The sequence below is a fragment of the Mesoplodon densirostris genome, chromosome 6, assembly GCF_025265405.1.
Source record: "Mesoplodon densirostris isolate mMesDen1 chromosome 6, mMesDen1 primary haplotype, whole genome shotgun sequence".
Lineage (NCBI taxonomy): Eukaryota > Metazoa > Chordata > Mammalia > Artiodactyla > Ziphiidae > Mesoplodon > Mesoplodon densirostris.
Genome location: NC_082666.1, coordinates 10,960,714 through 10,972,296, shown reverse-complemented (window position 1 = coordinate 10,972,296; position 11,583 = coordinate 10,960,714). Strand labels below are relative to the sequence as shown.

The following is an 11,583-nucleotide window of genomic DNA, read 5'->3' as shown; positions in this document are numbered from 1 at the left end:
TGGGGTGGAGCCAGCCCCTCCCAACACCACAGGGACTGATCATAGAAGGTGGGCTCCCCAGATCGGGTGCTGGTCCCAGAAGTGGGGGGTCTGGGCAGAGTTGACCACAGTGTCCAAGCTGAAAATTGATTCTCCATTGCCCAGCACCCAGGCACCACGAAGGTGAGGGTCCCACCCCAAGTTTCAGACCAACTTAGGTGAGGGGCCTTAGCCCCTCTGCTTGTGCCCATGGCCAGAGCCCCCTACGACAAAGTGGCAGTTGTTTTCTCTGTTCCAGGAATTTCTCCAGCTCTCTCTCCACTCTTCTCTCTATTTGGGGGCTTCTTCAGTTTCCACCCCACTACTCAGGTGTCCAGAAAACTCCCCCAAGCCTGGCCAGACTCCCAGGTCAGACTTGGAGTAAGTTCCATGTAAACCCCCAGCAATCGTGGAGTAGAATCCCTGGAGCTGGACAGGAGGAAGTAACAGGAGGAAGAGCAGAGCCTTCAGGCCGCCAGGCTGCTGGGCAGGGCTCCCTGCCTGGCACTGGGCAGGTATTATCACAATTAGTCCTTGTCACGGCTCCACATGGTGGGCAATAGGATCCTCATTTCTTGGAAGGAAAAATCAAGGCTCAAAGAAGGCGTAAATCCTTGTCCAAGGTCAGTCAGCACACTTTTCCAGTTACAAGTGACAGAAGCCTAATTCAACCTGGCTGGAGAAAAGGAAGCGTGTGCTGATCCATGCAACCTGAAGGTCGAGGGGTGGGGCTGGCTTCAGGCACCCTTCTGCTCGGGGACTCAGTGAGGTCCTCGTCTCCCCCTGCCTCTCTGTACCTGCATCTCTTCCTGTCGCTCCCTCTTTCTCTCTCTCCCTCTGCCCACCGCACTCTGGTTCTCCCTCAGTCTGTCTCCTATTTCATGAGTGCCCTCCTCTCAGCTGGCTTTATTCCCTCCCACTTTATATAGATAGGACAGAAAATGTAGCCTGTGGCGGAAACAGAAGCTTGGTCTTATTTGAAGCAGCAAAGTGCCCAGGTGATAAATGAGCTTTCTCGAACTCCCTTGCAACCAGTGACATGTAAATAGAAATATTCTATAGTAATTCTGGGAAGCTTGACTATAGGGAGGCAAGATGACTCAGCTGAAAGGAGCACCTCTTTTACCCTTCTCCCCTTTCTGCCTTCCTGTTGCTTAGAACTATGTGTGTAATGGCAGGAGCTCTGGCTGCCATTTGGGGCCATAGGGTGAGGCTGGATGCCAGTGCCAGTCATATGAGCCCTGAACTGGCCACCATCAGACTTCTTTTACATGCAAAAAAAAAAAAAAAAACCCCAACTATTGCATGTTTAACCCACTTTTATTTGGAGTTTTTGTTATATGCAGCCAAACTTAACCCCATGATACGTGACCACCTATCACATCTATCCAACTCAGAAACTCCAGAGTCAGGACCCCTGCTCTTCTCACTCACAAGGCATCTAGTGAACTCTGAATGGCACAGCTAGGGTCACATAGTTATGACTAGAGGAATGGCCAAACCATGTCCCAGGCCCACTCTTGGTGTGCTTAATGTTGCTTGTTAGTTTGCTTTTGAGGACAGCCAGAGTAAAATCACATGAATGGTGGGGGAGGAGCATTCCCCAAAAGAAGTGGGTGTGCTAGGCACCTAGGAAGTGACAGGTGTCCTCTACAGCTAGTGTGTGGTGAACCCCAGTTTGCCTGATTCCCAGCTGGGCACTCTCCACCTTATTCTGCAGGATTTCAGTCTTAACAGAAGGGGCTTCCCTGTCTGACCTCTCAGGAGCAGGACCATGCAGGAGCCCACTGGGGTCAGTCTGACCTCTCTCAAGAAAGTCCATCTGGAGGCCAGTGTGTGGGGTCAAGAGGGAGATGAGTGTGAGTGTTAGAGTCAGACAGAGTCGAGGTCAAAGCCCATCTCAGCCACTCCAGCTGTGTGCCCTCGGGTAAGCTGCTTTACCTCTCGAGCCTCCCTGCTAATTCCCCCATTTCTGTCTCTAGTCCTGTCTTCACTCCCTCCCTCCCAGTCCTGCACACCTAGAATTCCCTCTTCTTCCTCTCACCTCCTCTACCCATCCTCCTCCAAGAGGCCCACCTCCACAGCTCCTACTACACCCAGCCAGAGACTCAGCCTGGGACATCATGGCACAGCCTCCTTGATGCTGGCATATTCTAATGTGGCCTAAGGAACAATTCAACTTTCAGAGTTTCCAAATTACCAAACATGCAAAACAAACAACCTCCACCCAGACCAGAGCCCTGCCCCTGCACTACTGACCCCCCAACCCAGGGACAGAGGTGGGAATCCCAGGTGGGCCGTGGGCTCAACCACCACCCCTGTTCCCACTCGGGGACAGGGAGGCGGCAGTGTCCAAAAGTCCTGGTTCTCTGTCCCCGGCTCTGGCTGCCTTGAACACTGTGCTCTATTCTCTTAAGGGTGCAGGCAAACTAAAATGACCTCCTGGGGAGGCAGGTCTTAGAGACTAAGCCCGGCAAAAAGGTCAACATTAATTTTTAAATTATTGTCATTATTTCCATTTTTATTATTGAAACATTTATTGTTATTTTCATTATTAAAGCACTACATGCACAGAAAAACAATAAATGAATGAGCTAAAAATGTAAGTCTCTTGTAACTGGAGTCGCAGTCAGAAACGTCTCTTGAGCACATTCCTTGATTAAAAAATAAAGGAGGAAAACAGAAACATAAACAAACGTGATTCCTCACTTTGTCCTTTGGAGGCAGCTGTTTCTGGGCAGCTTTGCTGCTGTGCTCTCCCCGAGGCCAGAGACTCACCTATCCTCGTGCTGCAGGGACCGGCTGGGGTTCACATCTGTCCTGGACACCCAGCACAGGGCCTGGTGTAGAGTAGGGTTCAGTGCGTTTGTTGGAAGCAGGGTAGGAGAGAGGGATAGAGGATAGAGAAGGAAGGGAGGGAGACCCCCCACTTACTTGTGAAAACAGGGACGTACAAAATCCTGTGGGGATCCAGGGAGAACATCTCACTCTGCCCGGAGGGGTGGGGAAGCAGCCAGTGACACTGAGTCTTGAAGCACGACTAGGAACTTTCCAGAATTTATAGACATCCACCAGGCAAAGAAACAAAGAGAAGGCAGGGTGAGTGCAAAGGCATGCAGACATGAGAGAACAGGCCGTCTGGGCCTTCGTGGAGAGCCTGGGACAGCCTGGAGGAGGGTTTTGGAGAAGAGAGGGGATAGGAGAGGTTGAGGACATCGGAAAGGACTTCCTGAGCGGGGCCAAGGGGTTGGGACGTTATCCTCCCGATTTCGGGGAACACGCACGGGGTGCTTGGGGAACACGCACGGGGTGCTCACCGAGCCTTGGCTGAAGCAGATTAGGAGTCCGGGACCCCAGGTCCAACCACTGGAGGGGCAGCAGCCCCCGGATCCCATCCCCTGCTGCGGCCCCCAAGCAGCTACTCCTCCCCTCCCACACTCCAGCCTGGATGTTTTTCTCTGCACTTGATGAAGTTAAAATAAGCCCTCTCTGGGGTGACTCGCAGGCATTCAAATTGGATTGGCACACAGACATCGAGCAGTTGGTGGCAGGAGCCAGGGGACCCAGAGAGCAGGTTTTCGCTGGAGGGGACATGAGCTTTATTTCCCTCTTGGTTGCTGACAAGGAAGCAGCTGTCCTTCCCTGATTATTTTTACCTCGAGTCACAGCCGCTGATGCCGAGCCTCCCCAGCGCCCATCCGACAGCCAGGGCCAGGTGAAGAGTCCCACTCCCCGGCCCAGCTCAGCGGAGAGCCTCGAGCTCCACCTACCGCCGCCTCCACACAGGACCAAGAAACAGCCCTTTGGCTTGGATCCAGACCCTTCCACGCCAAGCTGGGGTCACCTACAGGAGGAGAGAGAGCCAGAGCAGCCTTGAAGAAGATTTGAGACAAAAAAAGAGAAAAAAAATTTCATAACCAGTTTCCCTCCTCTAACACACTAGCTCCTTCCTTTTTGTTTTACCTCTGACTTTTAGTTTGATGAGACTAAACCTGAATGCCACTTTACTGTTACCTAAGCACTTCGAAGTCCATCATGTCATTCCATCCCTGAAAAGCCCAACAGGTGGGGGACTTCCCTGGTGGTCTAGTGGCTAAGACTCTGAGCTCCCAATGCAGGGGGCCCGGGTTCAATCCCTGGTCAGGGAACTAGACCCCACATGTCACAACTAAGAGTTCACATGCTGCAGCTAAAAGATCCTGCAACTAAGACCCACACAGCCAAATAAATAAATAAGATTTTTTTTCAAAAAAAAAGAAAAGCCCAACAGGTGGGTGTCATTAGATCCATCTTACAGCTGAGGAAACTGAGGCTCACAGGGGAAATGGCTTGCCTGAAATCACACAATAACAGAGTGGGAGAAATAGGATTGGAACCCCAGTCTGTCCAACTTCAAATCTTGTACACCATCCACTGTATTTTCAAGTCTTTGTCCATGTATCAGTTAGTAACGTTCTCAGCAGCAGCTAACAACAATACTTTAAATAAAATGGGGGGTTATTTTCATTGGATACCAAAAGACTGGCAGCAGGTTGTTTCCAGGTTGGGAGGCAGCACAATGATGTCACGGACACAGGGTCTTTCAATCTTGCTGCTCCATCATCCTTGATAGGTTGCCTTTTAACATGCTTGCTGCCTCATTGTCACAAGGAGGCTGCTGCAACTCCAGACACCTTGCCTAAATTCAAGGCAGAATGAGGATAGAGGGAGGGGATGGTGAAAGCTGTGAGAATCCCATTTATCAGTAAAGCAACATATTTCCCTGAATTCCTCCAGGAGACTTTGGTTTATATCTTACTGGTAACATGGCTACCACAGCTCAAGTGAAGCTGAGAAAGCAAGTATTTTGAGGACAAAGGAGAAGGACAAAGGAACAAATTTTGTGTTGGTCACCAACAGTATCTGCCACAGTCTACATATAGTTGTACTTAGTTACAATTATATCACACATACTTTTTGCTTCCTACTTTTTTCTTTTACTGTTAGGTCATTTGCAGTTTCCTTATCACTATGTTGTTTTTATAATTCTCATTCTTAATGGTTTAATAGTATTTCTTTAAGTGGATAAGCCATAATGTATTTATTGGACATAGTAAGCTTCCAATGTTTTCAATATTGTGTATAATATTGTGATGAACATCTTCATGTTCATTTAGGTGGGCGCCTCCCAAACATAAATCCCATACAGTGGAATTACTTGAATCAAAGATGTTAACATTTTTGGTTAATATATTACTCTTTATTTCTGCTCTTATATATTGCTTTATTGATTTCCAAGAGGATTATGCTATTTTATATTATGTCACAGTACCTGGATGTATTGATTTTACCATAACTGCACCTGCACAGAGTATATTACCACTTTTTAAAGGTTTTTACCAAAATTGGTATCCTAAAATGATACCTTAAAGCTGCTACTGTTTCTATTCCTTTGATTACAACTGAGGAGGAACACTTTTCCCCATGTATTTTCACTTTGTATTTTCTCTTTGGTGAAGTATATGTTCATTTCTTTATCCAGTCAATATCTGGAGTAAGAAACCCATTTTTTTTTTTTTAATTAATTTTTATTTATTTATTTTTGGCTGTGTTGGGTCTTCGTTTCTGTGTGAGGGCTTTCTCTAGTTGCGGCGAGCAGGGGCCACTCCTCATCGCGGTGCGAGGGCCTCTCACTGTCGTGGCCTTTCTTGCTGCGGAGCACAGGCTCCAGACGCTCAGGCTCAGCAGTTGTGGCTCACGGGCCCAGCCGTCCCGCGGCATGTGGGATCTTCCCGGACCAAGGCTTGAACCCGTGTCCCCTGCATTAGCAGGCAGAGTCTCAACCACTGCACCACCAGGGAAGCCCAGAAACCCATTTTTATAGAAACCATACTGGTACTGGTATGGTATTACCCCTGGTCATATTACAACTCAACTTTCCCATCTGATCTTACAAGTTCCTGGGAGGAAGGCAGGGTGTGGAACAGGATCCGAGTCACCAATGAGGGAACTGGGCTCAAGAAGTTTGTGCAGCTACTGACAGGCAGAGCCTCCATCTCCAAGCCCAGCACTTTTTCTTGTACAGTATTGCTCTTTAAAAAAAAAATAACAACTTTATTGAGATATAATTCACATAGCATACAATTCACTCATTTAAAGTACCCAACTCAAGGGACTCCCCTGGTGGTGCAGTGGAGAAGACTCCACGCTCCCAATGCAGGGGGCCCAAGTTTGATCCCTGGTCAGGGAACTAGATCCCACGTGCATGCCGCAACTAAGAGTTCACGTGCCGCAACTAAGACCTGATGCAACCAAATAAATACATATTTATAAATAAATAAAGCACCCAGCTTAATTGTTTTTAGCACATTCACAGAGTTGTGCAACCAGCACCACAACCAATTTTAGAACATTTCATCGCCCCCAGGAGAAATCTTGAACGTACTAGCTATTCACTGTCACATCAGGTAGAGGTAAAAACATGTTTAAGCCTGGAGAAAAGAGATGGGTGGGGTGGGCAGTTCGAAGAAAGCAGAGCAGACAGGCTGTGCCATTGGACTTGCTCCATGACCACAGGTCACTTCTCCCCTGGCTCTGGGTTTCCTCCTAATACAAATAGAGCGCTCACTGTGTCCAGGCTCCAGGCCACGTTCCTGATCGCTCTCTCTAACGTGGGGTGAGGAGCCCCACTTTACAGAAGAGGGAAGTCAAGACCAAGAGCAGAGACATGTGGCCATTCACGTCCCTGTGCTGGTTGGTGGCAGAGAGGGGCCTGGAGTGGGGGGTGGGATTCGGGAGGGAGTCTGACTTCGAGCTCAAGGCCACTACATCAGCTGCCTCCGCCTCCCTGCTTCTGGAGCTGCCCCAGCGCCAGGTGGCGCCAGGTGGGGAGGGGGAAAGAGGGGCATCTCTTTGTGCACTGGCTGAGGAGGGCCCTAAACAGGTTGGCACTAAATAGTTGTTTCACCAATTGTGTGGCCACAACTGGTGGTGTGATTGTCAGGCCTTGGGAGCCATTAAGCCAAGTCCTCTTCCCACTGCCCCCTACACCAACCACCGGGCACACACTCACATGCAAACCTTAGGGTCACAAGGTGTCTGTCTGGGTGTGTCTAGATCTGTGGGATCATTCCTTCATCCTTCAACAAACACAAAGTGCTCGCTCTGTCAAGCTTTTCCCGGGTGCTGGGGGCGTAGGGGGAAGGCAGACAGTTCCCTGGCTTTTGTAGGGATCTGGGGGCTCCTGAAACAGTTTAGGATGCAGGGAAAGAATCCTAGAAGGTCTAAGTGGACACCTGAAGGATACGTAAAAATGAGCCAAAAAGGACTTGGAGGTGGGGTACTCCTGCCTAGTCTTGGGGAGAGGGAATAGCATGTGCAAAGGCCCGGGGGTGAGAATGGCAAAGTGTTCAGTCTGGTCACAGGCTGGGCCACTGAGTGAAGGGGAAGAGGCACAGCGAGGGAGGAAGGAGGGCAGAGATGGGTCACGTTAGCCATGTGCCCAAGGTTGGACTTTCTCCTGGAGCATCAGGGAGCCACAGAAGGGTTTTGAGCAGGGGACGGAAATTTTAGAGAGCCTGCTCCGACTGCCCAGTGGAGGAGGGGTTGGGGCAGGTAAGAGGGGAGGCACGGCTGGTTCTGGGCCTGACCGGGTTTCTCAGGACCCAGAGTAGGCAGGGGTCGGGAGAGGGGAAGGGACTTGGTCTGTAGAGCAGAAGCCCATCCTCCCCAGAGAAAAATGACAATAGGCCCATGTTTTGGGGCTCCCCCAACGGCAGTACTCACCCAGCTCTTCTCACAGCCACCTTCTATGTCCCTGAAAGGAAGGAGTGATTCTCCCCACATTTGGTGCAAGAAGACATGAAGCAGAGAGACTCGCCCAGGTCACATTAAAGTTGGTTGATGGCCAAATCCCAGTTCTGTGGGGTCTGTTGTAACCCCAAAGTGAAAACATGCCGGCTGCTGGCTTCCTCCTTCCAATATTCTTAGCCCTGGACTATGGACAGTTTGGCTGAGGGTCTGGCACAGGGCCAGGCCCCAGGAAGAAGGAAGGACCCTGGCTGTCCTCATCGCCCCTGCCCACACCCCGCCATCCCCCCACCATCTACATGGACAATGAGCCCAAGGGCCTCAATGGCTATCATTCACCCCCGGCCTCCGGGCCTTGTCTATGGAGACAAGGGGCCTGTCAGAGCCGCCTGCCCATAACACCGATGAATGGCCCCTGGCTGCCAGTAAGATAGTACCCAGGCTCTGGGGAAGCGAGATTAGGCAGAGTCACAGCCCCGAACAGTCCCAACTGCTCAGAATCCATGGAGCACACCCACACCCTCATAGTACTTGGCCATCTCCAGGAGTGACTCCTGGGAAATGTGACCCCAAGGAAGGGAAGGAGTGGGTTGGGGGCCCCAGGGGCAGAGGTGTTGCCAAGGATGGGAAGGTCATAACTTATGTTACAGGGGAGAGATTTGGGATGGGACAGGAAGGCAAGGAGCGCCAGAAGGCATAAGAAAGTGGCTGGGAGAGTTGGAGTCGACACAAAGCCCACCCACCGACAGAGAGAAAGAGCCTGGCTTAGGAGGCAGACCTGGGATCCACACCCTTGCTGTGTGACCTTAAGTGAGTCCTGACTTCTCTCCGGGCTCAGTTTGCACACATGTAGACCTCGGCCCCAAGAATCCCTCTCTTGAAGGAGATGGTGCAAGTGTGGAAGGGCCCACCCAGGGCCAGGCAGAGCAAGGGACGGAGTCCCCCCCTTTCCTTCCCGCTGGCTCCAGACTGGGCTGGGTGGGTGGGGGTGAGCAGGTCACAGACACCAGAGAGCCAAGTCCTGCGTGCATCCTGCTGGCCCAGGAACCCGGGAAATGCTCAGAGCTTTGCCCCAAGTGGGGACCTCTTATATCCCAGTTTTTAGTTTGAAAATTCTCAAACCTGGAGAAAAGCTGAAAGAAGAGTACACTGAACGCCCATGTATCATCCACTTTGATTCCCCTCCTCTTTCTTTAAAAAAAAAAAAATCAAAAGATGGTAAATTTTATGTTGTGTATTTAACCACAATTTTTTAAAATTGGAAAAAAAGAAAAAAGAAAACAATAAGCCATTGTGTTGCCGGCTGGCTATTAAGCGTAAATTAAGTTTTGACAGGAATGCTAAGTGAACTGTGTGCCAGGCACCAGGTACAAGCCATGGGCTTTGTACATATTAAGTCAAAGTCATTTAAATTGCACAGCAGCCCCATGAGTTGTGTACTATTTATCATCCACATGTTACAGACGGGGAAACAGGGGCTCAGAGAAATTATGCAAGGTGGCTCCTGTGTCAAGATGAACTTGGATGTCTGACCTCCCTCCCCAGCAGGAATCCCTGCCACCAAGGCAGCACAGCTACCTCTGGACCCAGCTGCACACCTCCCATGCCGGGATGTGGGGGCTCCTCCCTCTGCACTGCCACCCCCCGACCCCACCCCAGAAGCCAAAATCCTACTCCCTTTCCTCCAAACAGGGCCTCTCCCCCCTCACGTGTTACCTTTATTTTGGTCCCCACGGCTTGTGGGATCTTAGTTCCCCCACCAGGGATTGAACCCGGCAGTGAAAGCTCAGAGTCCTAACCACTGGACCACCAGGGAACTCCCCTCGTGTTACCTTCTGAATGACCTAGATGAAGACCCAGAGCCCGGGTTCAAGGCCGGGCTCTGCCACTGGCCAGCCGTCTAACTCGGGATGAAAGCCCTCAGTCCTCATCTGGAAAACGGGCATGACAGCCCCTCCTCACATCGGGTTGAAGGTAAAGGCGATGGGGCCTGTACGGGACCAGCTCAGGGCACGCACTAGCAGGCTAGATGCTGGGTGTGCCCTCCTCATCCTGGCCTGAGAAAGGACTAGGGAGTTCAAGGATCCTTGGGTTTCCACAAACTAATCTGGGATCCGAGGCTCACAAGGTGCCCCTTCTAATAGGGTGACTTTACCTGTGCGTTGTGGGGAGATGTGTGACGCAGGTCTCGTCCAGAGACTGAAGACCCCCTCCTCCCCCGCGGACTCACGTGTCTCCTGCTGGCCCGCGCCTGCCCAGTCCCTTGCGCGCTGGCGGGCTGGGGCCGAGGGGCGGGGTCTCCTAGCACCGCCCCGCACCCGTCGGTCTCACGGACAGCTGCCAGGCGGAAAGCACGCAGATGCAGCTGCCGGATTCGGTCCCTGAAACACCCCGCAGAGGTTGAGCCGATCACAGCCACCAGGCCAGGCGAAGCCGGTGAGGACTTGGGCTGTGAACAGGGGAGGGATCAGTGCGGGTGAAGGGGAGCCCTTTGCCCCGGGGCCCACCAGCCTACGAGGGATTCCCCACTGGTGCCTTGTGGAGAAGGGACGTGCAGTGGCACAACCAAACTTCGCATCTCTCTTGAATGCCAACGAGTGTTTGGCGAGCAAGGAAGGTGGGTGCCAAGGAGTCTCTGGGGGCAAATACGGGCAGATGTGAACGGAAAGCTGGGGCCGTCAGCAGTTATTGAGCCCACACTGTGCGCCCTGGACCAGCCTCTTATAATTCCCCACTGACTTGGGGTTGGGGGTGGGGCCTGGTGGACGCAAGTACTGTTTAAAACGGGAGAAAGTGACAATAAATTGGTGCTTTTCAGAGTCCAAAATATGTGAACCTCCGTGTCCTCCCGTGCTGGGATCTGTTTGATTTTCACGCTTATAGACTTTATCTGGGAAAGGAGAAAGGGTATGAATTATCATTGGTGATGGCTCCAGACCTCCAGGTGGCATGAGGCTGAATGGTGGGACACAGCGGGGCGTTACTTCACTTCCAGTGTTTTCTGAGACCCATTTGTGCCTGGCCAGGGCTCTTGCTGGCCTGAAGCCCCCCAGGCTGCCAAGAGCAACCCCCAAATCACGTGTGATTAGGGTCTCAGCTTACTACGGCGCCTGGCAGTGGCAGGTCTGAAGTGAAGTTTCAGACTGAAACTTGCGATGAAGTGATCACAAGCTGATCTTGTAGGTGGTGCCTCTGAGGGAGTGGGAGGCCAGTCTAGGCAGGAGGGACAGCATGGCCAAAGGTCTGGACAAGGGATGCTGCCTGGGGAAACGGGAGCAGCTTAGGGAGCAAGGGAAAAGGTGGCTGCATGAGGGAATGGTGGCACTGGTGAGGCCAGAGAGCTCAGCAGAGGCCTGATAGAGCAGAACCTTGAATGCCAGACTGAGAAGCCCAAAGGACATGAGGACGCCTACAGGGCCCAGAGCTCGCTCTCCCTCCCTCCCCTTGCACCCCAAGAGACCCTGCACTTTGTTTCCACCACTCTCTGGCCCGTGGACAGCTGCTGCCCTCCTCCCCACCCCCAAGCCCCTGTCAGCTCACCAGGGCTACAGTGTTTCCCATCTGCGGTCTTGGAAGAGGCTCCTGGAGACCATCCCTTTGTGCAGTAAATGTCATCCCCACTGGTGAGGCCCATCCCATCCTGGGCTTCCAGCCCAGTGGGGTCTGGGAGCCAAACAAGGGGCGAGATGACAGAGTGGGTAGCATAGCAAGCCAGGCAGGACAGTGAGCTGCTTTCCTGTGCTTTTTTCCTTCCCCAGCCCCCACTGGCCACGCCTG

General features: G+C 51.9%; 1 long non-coding RNA gene across 1 annotated transcript; it reads right to left on the bottom strand.

Moving 5' to 3' along the window:
* Window positions 1-2,586: 2,586 nt before the first annotated feature.
* Window positions 2,587-10,047, bottom strand: LOC132492684 (uncharacterized). Its single transcript, XR_009532852.1, has 5 exons — window positions 9,962-10,047; window positions 3,789-3,890; window positions 2,953-3,065; window positions 2,797-2,858; window positions 2,587-2,672 (listed from the first exon to the last, which is right to left on the bottom strand). It is a non-coding gene; the product is annotated as an uncharacterized LOC132492684 (long non-coding RNA).
* Window positions 10,048-11,583: the final 1,536 nt, after the last annotated feature.